Source organism: Columba livia, chromosome W, assembly GCF_036013475.1.
Source record: "Columba livia isolate bColLiv1 breed racing homer chromosome W, bColLiv1.pat.W.v2, whole genome shotgun sequence".
Taxonomy (NCBI): domain Eukaryota; kingdom Metazoa; phylum Chordata; class Aves; order Columbiformes; family Columbidae; genus Columba; species Columba livia.
The window spans coordinates 10,261,980-10,271,836 of NC_088641.1; the positions used below are offsets into that span (position 1 = coordinate 10,261,980).

General features: G+C 43.6%; 1 long non-coding RNA gene across 1 annotated transcript; it reads left to right on the forward strand.

Moving 5' to 3' along the window:
- The first annotated feature begins 3,045 nt into the window (after window positions 1–3,045).
- On the forward strand, window positions 3,046–9,580 carry LOC135577002 (uncharacterized). Its single transcript, XR_010468610.1, has 3 exons — window positions 3,046–5,392; window positions 5,629–5,749; window positions 9,392–9,580. It is a non-coding gene; the product is annotated as an uncharacterized LOC135577002 (long non-coding RNA).
- Window positions 9,581–9,857: the final 277 nt, after the last annotated feature.

Consider the following 9,857-nt stretch of genomic DNA (forward strand, 5'->3'; position numbering starts at 1 on the left):
TGCACCACGAGGCTGCAGCATCGAGGCTGATCCTGGGGGAAAAAAGGGTTTCCTTGGGGGCTGAGAAGATAATTTTCACTCTTAGTCCTTTTTTTCCACCTTCCTAAGTGCCATTGAGGAAGTTTTGTGGGCCTGTAGCCCATGAAATTCTTCCTCAGTGCAGTCGGGGGGTAAACTTGTATTTATGATGCTGATGGAAAGTGTTGGGTTTGATGGTGGCTTGATCAGGTGTCAAGGTTTAAAGCACGGCGACAATAAACCATGGCAGATGCCCTCTGTTAATCCCTCCCCACCCTCTCCTGATAGGAAAGATAATAAGGAGGAATAAGGAAGAGAGACTTTGAAAGTTTGAGAGGTTTTAAAGGCTTTACTAATGCTACTAATAAATAGAGAAAATAATACAAAATATACAAAACCAGTCTTGATTATCCTGGGTAGCAGCTTTGCCCCTCCCTCACAGAGTTGACATGCCTCCAGTGGCAGCGGAGCTGGGTGGGTAGAGCTGGCATGGCTCCAGCAGCTGCAGGGCAGGCACCCAGAAGTCCTGGGTAGGACATCACTGCAAACCCGGAACTGGATTTCAGGGATGCAGGGCCTTGGGCCTAGGGTCACAGGCAGACCAGCAGGGTCTTCTCTAGATGCTGGCCATGGTCGAAGAGAGCGAGACCCTCATGATCTCCCTCATATATACTGTATGACGTGGATGGGATGGAATACTTAGTTGGTCAGTTTCAGTCACCTGTTCTGTCTGCCCCTCATTACAAACATGCCCCTCTCAATTATGGGATGTGTGGAATCTTATCAGTCTTCTTGGTTGTCATACGAATAAATCTAAATATGAGCTTCTTCAGCATCCCATTGGTCATCTTATCAGCTTTCAGAGCACAGTGTCTGAGAAAAATATGCAGCTAACTTCAGGAAAGTGCAGTTACTTAGAAGAACTTAGCTGAAAGGAAAATTCACTGAAAGAGAACTGGTCTTGTTTTTAATAAAACCAGGACATCAGGGAATTTAAAAAATTACCAACAAATAAAAAAAAAAAAAATCAACAAATTTAAAAAATATATATTGGCAACAAAATTAGCAACAATGAAATCCTTACCCTCCTCTCTAGCATGGAGTAAGGATTTTAAAAGCTTGCATTTACCTTCCCCAGTGCATGAAATTTTAATTTTCCAGCAGCTGATTTCTTCCCTGCAGCTGTAGGGCTGGTTCACCTGCTAACATCCTCATATATAACAGGTTTCCCCCCCACCAGGGTTAGCTGACCTGCAGCAAGAGCACAGCTTTGGGTTTGTATCGAGGACAAGATCCAGCAAAACAAGTGGGTTTGTTCCCTTGGGTTTTCCTAGCATCCCTCCGAATATATTTCATGGACAAATAGTAAAAAAGTTTATACTGAAAGTACAAGTTTCTAAAAATTACTTTGTACTGCAAAGTGAAAAGAGAAAAAAAATGCAAAATTCAGACTTTTTAATTTTTTAAGCCAGGAAATTTATAACAGTTAAGACAAAACTGCATTTGAAGCGAATGTCTTTCAATAGATCCTATAAAAATCCAATTAAATATTTTCCATGAAAATACAGCTTGTTCTTAAGACACCTTAGAGGTTTGAGGTTGTTTTTTTTGTTTCTTTGCATTTTATTTTTTGTCAAGGGGAAAGTATGGTTTTGGTTAATTTTTTGATTGATTCTCTTTGGTCAGTTCTCAACTAGTGCCATGACTTTGGTAGAAATTGAGCACACTCCTCTTCATAGATAACAGCAATGCTTCCCACTTGTATTTGAAATTAAAAAGGGTAAAAAATTTAAAAACTAGGAAGAAGTATTATTTGCAATGTTTCTTCCCCTTCTCTTCAGAGGGCAGATGGAAGTGGTGAGATGTGGAGACCCAGGAAAGAACTGTCACATTTTTCCTCCTCCTACCCTCAAGACCAGAGAAAATAATGCAGTTGTTTTCAAAAAGCTTGTAATAAGAATGTTTCTGAAGGCTTTTAATAGTAATATATTGGGGTTTACTGTAGAATACAGAAGAATTCCTGTGTCCCACCAGCCGCAGCAGGTGATGGGATGAGTGTGTGGGCTCCAGCTCTCCAACAGAGGGATAGAAATTATTATCCATAATAAAAAAAGTTTCTAATTAGCAGCATTTCTGCCAGTTCTGGGTGGCACAGTTGTGTCTGGCTGCCTTGAACAAGGGAACATGTTTGTGCATATTTTAGGGTAAAATAGGCTCAAAGTGCTTGTCTGGCATAGACAGGCAAACCAAGTATCCCATATCTTTCTGGATGTTTGTTTTTTACAATTCTGATTTTACATATCTGTAAGTAAAAGTTTATATATATTGGCCTGGTTTTGTTAAAAACAAGACCAGTTCTCTTTTAGTGAATTTTCCTTTCAGCTAAGTTCTTCTAAGTAACTGCACTTTTCTGAATTTGGCTGCATGTTTTTCAGACAGTGCGCTCCAGAGCTGATAAGGGTAGGAGTGGTATGCAGAAGAAACCCAGGTTTAGACTTATTGCTATGGCAGCCAAGGTTACTGATAAATTTTGCATGTCCCGTAAGTGAGAGGGTGTATTTGCAAGGAGGGACAGACAGAACAAGTGACTAAAATTGACCAACTGAATATTCCATCCCATACACGTCATACACCTTATAAAAGCGGGAGATCACAAGGGTCTCGTGCTCTGCGACCATGGCCAGCATCTCAAGAGGACCCTGCCTGTCGTGCCTGTGATCTGAGGCCTGGTTCCAGATACTGCATCTCTGAATCCAGTTCCGGTTTACTGTGGAGTCCAGCCCAGGACTTCCAGGTGCTTGCCCTGCAGCCGCTGGAGCACACCAGCCCTGCTGCCAGCAATGCTGTGCTACTCTGGTAAATTCAAGATTGGTTTTGTATATTTTGTATTATTTTCTCTATTTATTAGTAGCATTAGTAAAGCATTTAACTTTTCCAACTTGCAAGTCTCTCTCTCTTTTTCTCCTATTATCTTTCCTTAGTGGGGAGGGTGGGGGGTTAACAGAGAGCATCTGCCATGGTTTATTGTCACCCTGCAGTAAATGATGACATATATGTATTTTATATCTAGGAAAAAAAAATTAAGGATATTTTTCTCCACAATATCAGGCCTTATAGAATAACTACTTTACAAAACATTGACCAGAACATGAAATCCTCCAAATTATGTCCTACTTATAGGTTTCCAAAAATGAACTTTAGAATAAATTCCCAGGGATAATTAGGATGGGAAATACACAGGCTAATGTGTCCATGCATCGCAAGTGACGCTGTTGCAACTGCTCAAACCAAGGAAGGTGTGAAGATAAATGAAATTCATAGTCAATAGATCATTTCTTCTCTGCAGCTGTCCCTGAAGGTGAGAGTAGGAACAGGAGGACCTTGACATACCCAGTGGGACCATCCTGACCTTCCCAGGTACATCTACACTGCTTGAGGATGGTACCAAAAGTCCTATTTTTGGATAATGTCATAAATATAATTTTTTTTTCCAAAGTGAATTACTTATTCCTCTCTTTGTTCTAAATAGCAAATTTTAAAACAAGCTTAACTGAAATGAAACTATAAAAGCTGGAGGAGAAGACAAGTCATTCCCATGTAAAAAGGTGGGGTTTGGGGGTGAAAAAAGCCATTCACAAAATGGCATCAAATTAAACACATTCTGTCTGAGGGGAAAAAAAATAAGTGCCCCAAAAATTTAGAGATAAGTCATCATTATAAGTTAGTCTAAAAGGGATAATTACTTTTTAAAAATAGTATTTTGAAACTACCCAAAAATAATTTGAAAATGTGAAGCCTTTGCCCCCGCTTCTGTCTTGGAAAAAAAATGGATTTGTGTAAAACAATTAGGGTCAAATTAAGCATTCCTTTAAAATGCATATTCTCAAATTCAAGAGAAAAATTAAAAAAAAATATTTATGGGTTTGTCCTGGTTTTGTTAAAAACAAGACCAGTTTTCTTTTAGTGATTTTTCTTTCAACTACGTTCTTCCAGGTGGCTGTACTTTTCTGAGTTTTAGCCTGCATATTTTTCCTAGGATGCTGTACTCAGTGCTGATAAGAGACCAACGGAATGCTGAAGAAGCTTGTGTTTAGATTTATTACTACGGTAGCTAAGAAAGACTGATAAGTTTTCCCACCTTCCGTGTTTGAGGAGGGGTGGATGGAACAGGTGACTAGAACTGACCAACGGAAGTATTCCGTCCCATAATCGTCATACCCTCTATATAAGAGGGTGATCACAAGGGTCACGCTCTCTTCGACCATGGCCGGCATCTAGAGAGTACCCTGTCTGTCTGCTTGTGATCTACAGGCCTCAGGCCCTGCATCCCTGCAACCAGGTTCTGGTTTGCTGTGAAGTCCCGCCCATGACTTCCAGGGGCCTGAGCTGCACCTGCTGGAGCCACGCCAGCTCTGCACACCCAGCTCCTGCTGCTGGAGTGACGCCAACTCCACACCGAGCATTCAAGAGTGGTTTTGTATATTTTGTATATATTCTCTATTTATTAGTAGCATTAGTAAAACCCCTTTTAAACTCTCCAACTTGAAGTCTCTCTTCCTTTCCCCTTATCTTTCTTATCATCTTTTCGATCTAAAGGAAAGGGGTGGCAGGAAGTGAGGGGATAACAGGGAGCGTCTGCCACGGTTTTTTGCCGCCTTGCCTTAAACCTTGACAGGGTTAGACAAGCTGTTTTTTTCCAAAATTTTGCAAGGAAATAAGGGAGAATGGATCAACTTGATCCATGGGACGGTGGATGGTAGGTGGGGAGTTTGCGGGGTGCCCTGGGCATGGGGGTGGCTCAGCTCTGCCCCACCAGCTGTGGAAAAGGGGTTTTGCTGCCTCGATTTTCTCATGCCATTGGTTTAAAAATGGCTTTTTCTGGGGTACGAGCACAGATGCATTGTGCTTGGAAGGTTCATCATCCAAGTTTGGCATTTAAATTTTTTCTTTTATATTGAGTGCATCCACTTTTATCTTAATTCTTGGTAAATTATCCTCAGGTCATACTCAGTCTTCCAAGCCTGTTTCCACCAGAAGTTGAGAGGCTTTGTCTGCACAAACCGTTTTCCAGGGCAATTTTTGCAGTTCTTCCAGGTTTTCATCATGAAAGTGAGGTGAATGGGACGCTAGCTTTACAAAAAAGCAAAAGAGGTGGCTGGGATTCCCTGAAACAAAGAGATTTTCACTGAAAACTGTCTTTTTTTTTTGAGTGTGGAAAAGCTAATTGTCAATTTTTTACCTCTTTTCAATATTATTTAGGTCTCTTCAGAGTTTCGTTTCAGGCAGGGGAAAATACAAACCCCATTTGCAGACATGTTCATCGCTCTGAAAAGCCGGTCATTGCCATTTGTGATAATGGTTTGTATTCAATTAGGTGAGTAACCATTGGAAAATTTAATTCTGGGCACTATGTCATGAAAATTATTTCATTTTTTTCCACTGCTGTTGCAAATACAGGGACCAGGCTCTGTTTGGCCCAAGAGATCTGCCCACCTTCTTCACCCCCAGCACTTTTTGGAGCTGTCTGCAGAGTCAGGGCTTTGAATTTTGTTTTGAATTCCATTGATTTTCATTCCCCTGAAGTCCTTGATCTCACATTTTGTCTTCCAGAGAGAGTAAAGATGTTTGTGTGGGGAGAAGAGGGGACAGAAAAATTACATTTAGCCTGGAAAAACAAAAACAACAAAAAAACCCCAAACAACAAACACAGCTCTATTTCATCCATTAAAAGGTACGTGTGGGTTAAACTTAAAAAAATAAAATATTGTCTCCTACAGGAAAAAAAAAGTATTTTGGAATCAACCGAACTTTGCATATCTAACCAAAATTTTTCAGAGTTACAAATTCAAGGAAAAGCTTGTGATTTAGACCAAAACCTGATAAACATAAGCCTGCCTAGGTCTGTGCCCTGTATTCCCGTCAAGTTAATCTCTTTCCTAAGCACTAATGTGAACAGAGCTCAGCTGCTCCTTTGCACAGCATAGGAGCCGGCGCAGTTGCATCGCAATGCGTGGCCATGCAGGCTGTGAAGCCGCATCATACGAAGGGGTCTCCAAAAACCAGCTTTTAGAGTAAATTCCTGAGGATAAGTGGAATTAAAAAATACACAGCCTAATACGTGTACACGCATGGGGAGCAAAGCTGTTCTCTTAACAGTTTAACTAGCACGAGGCAGCCGGGGATGAATTTTGATCATTGCGGTTCATCTTCATCTGTGATGCTCTGGTGCCACAGCTGAGCCACTGCCATGGCTTGCTGCTGGTGGGAGGACCAGGTTCAGGGTGCTTTTGGTAGCCAAAAAACAGGTACCAAGGAGGGGTTTGCTACTGGGTTGGTGGGGTAAATCAGCCTAGGAAGGTGGTGCTGGGGCAGTGCTGGTGTGAGAGGGGACAGCTAATGAGGGCTGTGCCTCATTTGGAAAATGAACATGTGGAAACTGTGGCTTTTTGGAGAAAGCAGCCAATTTGGGATGGTTATCAGTGATTCCCAGCCACAAACCAGCTGTGGAAATAACTTGTATGTAGCGCCTTGCATGCAGGACTCAAAACTTCCCGGGCCAAATTTCACTGGGGAGCAATTAACTACAATCCAGGTCAGCCCCATCTCCTTGCCAGAGCTGATGAGGGCTGTCTGCTGGATCTCCTTTTCTTATTTTCCCCAAAATGGTTTTTCTGGCATGGAAATGCAGCCCTCACTCGGGAGGAGCCGTGACACCTTCTTTCCCGCTGGTGACAGCTAACTTGCAGGGATTCTGGGTGTGAGGAGCACATTGTCCCCTGGAAAACCCAACTTTTGGAGGCTAGTGTGAAATTACCCAAACTAGAAAGCAGCCAGGGCTGGTGAGGGATCCCTAAAAAGCATCATGGGTCACGTCTTAATCATACTGGTCCCACTGGGGATAGACAACCCCGGAAAAGCAAGGGCATGTGGTCTCTATCCTCCAGCATAAATATCAGACCAGGTCCCTGCAGGGTTTGGGCTGGAGGGTAGAAATTGAGCTGCGTTTTCTGGCCTGTGGCATGATGGCATGGAAACAGAAATGCCCCAACAGGTTAGAACAGGCTCTTCCACCTAAAGGATGAAAAGAAAGGAAAAAAAAAAAGAGAGAGAGAGAGAAAGAGCCGCTGCCATTGAATAATTGATGAGTTTCACATCAATCAATGCAACAGCAGAGCAGAGCTAATTAAAGGTTTCTAAGGAATCCCTGTAGTAATTTACTTGAATGTAAGAAGTTCATTCTCTCTCTCCCTTTTTTTCCCCCTCCCTGTTCCCAGGAATTCCAGTTTTAGGCTTCGGCGGTCTCTAACCACCGCTCATTTTCCCCTCTGGGGGGTGTTTGCAATGGAAATATGCAATTAATATTGCAGCAATCATAATTGCTAATTATTAAAACAATGCTACCCCCTTTTTCATGGACTACTTTCTTGCTCAAAATCATTTAAATAACAGGGAAAAGAAAAAAAAAAAAAAAAAAGAAAAAAAAATAGCAAAGACAAGGTGGCTGGGGCTCAGCTGAGCCAGGATTAACTGTTGAGCATGGCTGGGTTTGTCTGTAATTCAGTGTGTTCCCACCACATCTGCCTGAAAACTCAGGGCAAGATGCTGCTGTTGGTGGGTGCCCCTTGCCATAACCTTAAGCCAAGCTGAAAAAATGTCCTATGATGCCGGAGCAACCCTAACTCATTTAGCAATCAGGCTATCTGCATGGTTGACCTGCAATTCTGAAGCAGCTATCGCAGTGGTGTCCGTGTGCTGGCTGCTGCTATGAAATATTAATAGTTGGTGATGAAGAATGAACTGTCAGAGGTGTAGGCTGTCAATGGAAAGGCGAATCAGGCAGGGGAGAGGTGCTTAGTGTCAGGGACCAGGCTAAAGGAGGGGATGCAATTCCCTCTCATGCCTGGCCAGGACCTGCCATCCCACCAAAGAAATATGGGGCTTTTGGGTAGCCCAGATGTTGGGATCCTGTAGGAGCGGGGGAAAGCATGGCCAGCTTCTGGTCATAGAACCACAGAATCACAGAATAGTTTGGGTTGGAAGGGACCTTCAAAGCTTATCCAGTCCAACCCCCTGCTCATGGCATGACATCTTCACCCAGCTCAGGTTGCTCAGAGCCCCATCCAGCCTGGCCTGGGATGTCTCCAGGGTTGGGGCATCCACCACCTCTCTGGCCAACCTGGGCCAGGCTCTCACAACCCTCAGTGTCAAACATTTCTTTCTCATGTCCAGCCTGAATCTCCCCTCCTTTAATTTAAAACCATCACCCCTTGTCCTATCACAACAGGCCCTGCTCAAAAGTCTGTCCCCATCTTTCTTACAGGCCCCTTTTAAGTATGGAAAGGCTGCAATAAGGTCTCCCCAGAGCCTTCTCTTCTCGAGGTTGAACACCCCCAACTCTCTCAGCCTGTCCTCCCAGCACAGCTGTTCCAGCCTTGGATCATTTCTGTGGCTCCTCTGGCCCCTCTCCAACAGGTCCATGTCTGTCCTGTGCTGAGGACCCCAGAGCTGGATGCAGCACTGCAGGGGAGTCTCACCAGAGCAGTCCTTCCTGCAGCCTTTAAAATCCCAAGATTGTACTCTGACAGGCAAGAGCTGAAACGTCTTGGGGCTGAGTCAGGAGAAGAACGCTGGGGTGCTTGACTCATGTCATGGGAGACCTGGATGAGGATGAGATGGGAGTAACACACACATGGTTGTCATACAAGTTTGTGTAGATTTGAGCATGAGTGAGAAGCCACTGTAAGAGCTGCCAGCTCAGGGAGCTCTTGTGGAGCTCCTTGGAGGACCTCCTCCATGCCTTGGTAGCTGCTGCAGTCATGAAGGTAGGGGACTTTAATAGAATGCACTTGAAAATAGCGCAATGAAAAAAGTGAAGAGGACTGCCACAGTTTCATCACCCACATGAACACAGAGCAAGAAAGGGTGAAAAACCTGCTCCCAAGGGTGTTGCTGGGGTGCCCCTCACAGCCGGAGCATCACGCCGCAGGAATCCAAAGGGGTTCTGCTGGGGGTTTCCGGAAGCAATGTATGTGGAAATAAGACTAAAAGAAAAGTCTCATTGTGTGTTGAAACCAGCAAAGCAGCCATTCCCTCCCCCCTCCTTCCCCATAAATGAAAGCAAAAATCAGCAGGGTTATAATAAAACATGAAAGGCTTATGTGTAAGCTAGGAAGCAAGGCTTTGAATGAGTTCCTGGTGGTCTCAGGTGGTTGAAGGTGTAGCTATAATACAGCAAGCAATTAGAAACAGGTTTTCTATTAACTGGCTTCCTTGCTGGCTACTTTGATGGAGCTGACCTTTCCCTTCTAGTCCATCCTAGAGCAGGCAACAGGTTGGAGACTGCCTGGCCTTCACCCCTCTCTGTTACCCACAGGTTTCAGTCCTACACATCTTATCTTTTCGTGCCAGAGGGGAGAGAATTGGCCACTGGTGGTGTGACAGCTGAGTCCTGGCTCTAATCGTGGCAGTGCAAATCTGTGATTGGGAAGGCAGGAGGAATGGACTGGGCTCCCCTTCAAGAGGAAAAAACCCTGGTGGGTATGAGAAGTTTTTAGGAACATTTTTTTATTGCTCTCATTACAGTAGATTCTTCACCTCTAAAAATTTTGTAACACTGTCAAAGGTTCATTACAGGTGTTACCAGCTGATTTGCCTGGAATTCCTCCCATTTATCCTGGGAGTGAACTGGGGACTCTGTCAAGAGACAGAAATTTTCATCATTTGCTGAGATTTCATTTTCAGAGGACTTGAACTAAGTAATCTTTCCCTGCATCTCACAAAACTACGTGGAACTTACCTGATCTAGTTTAAAACCCATCACTGATCCTGCTGGGATTTGG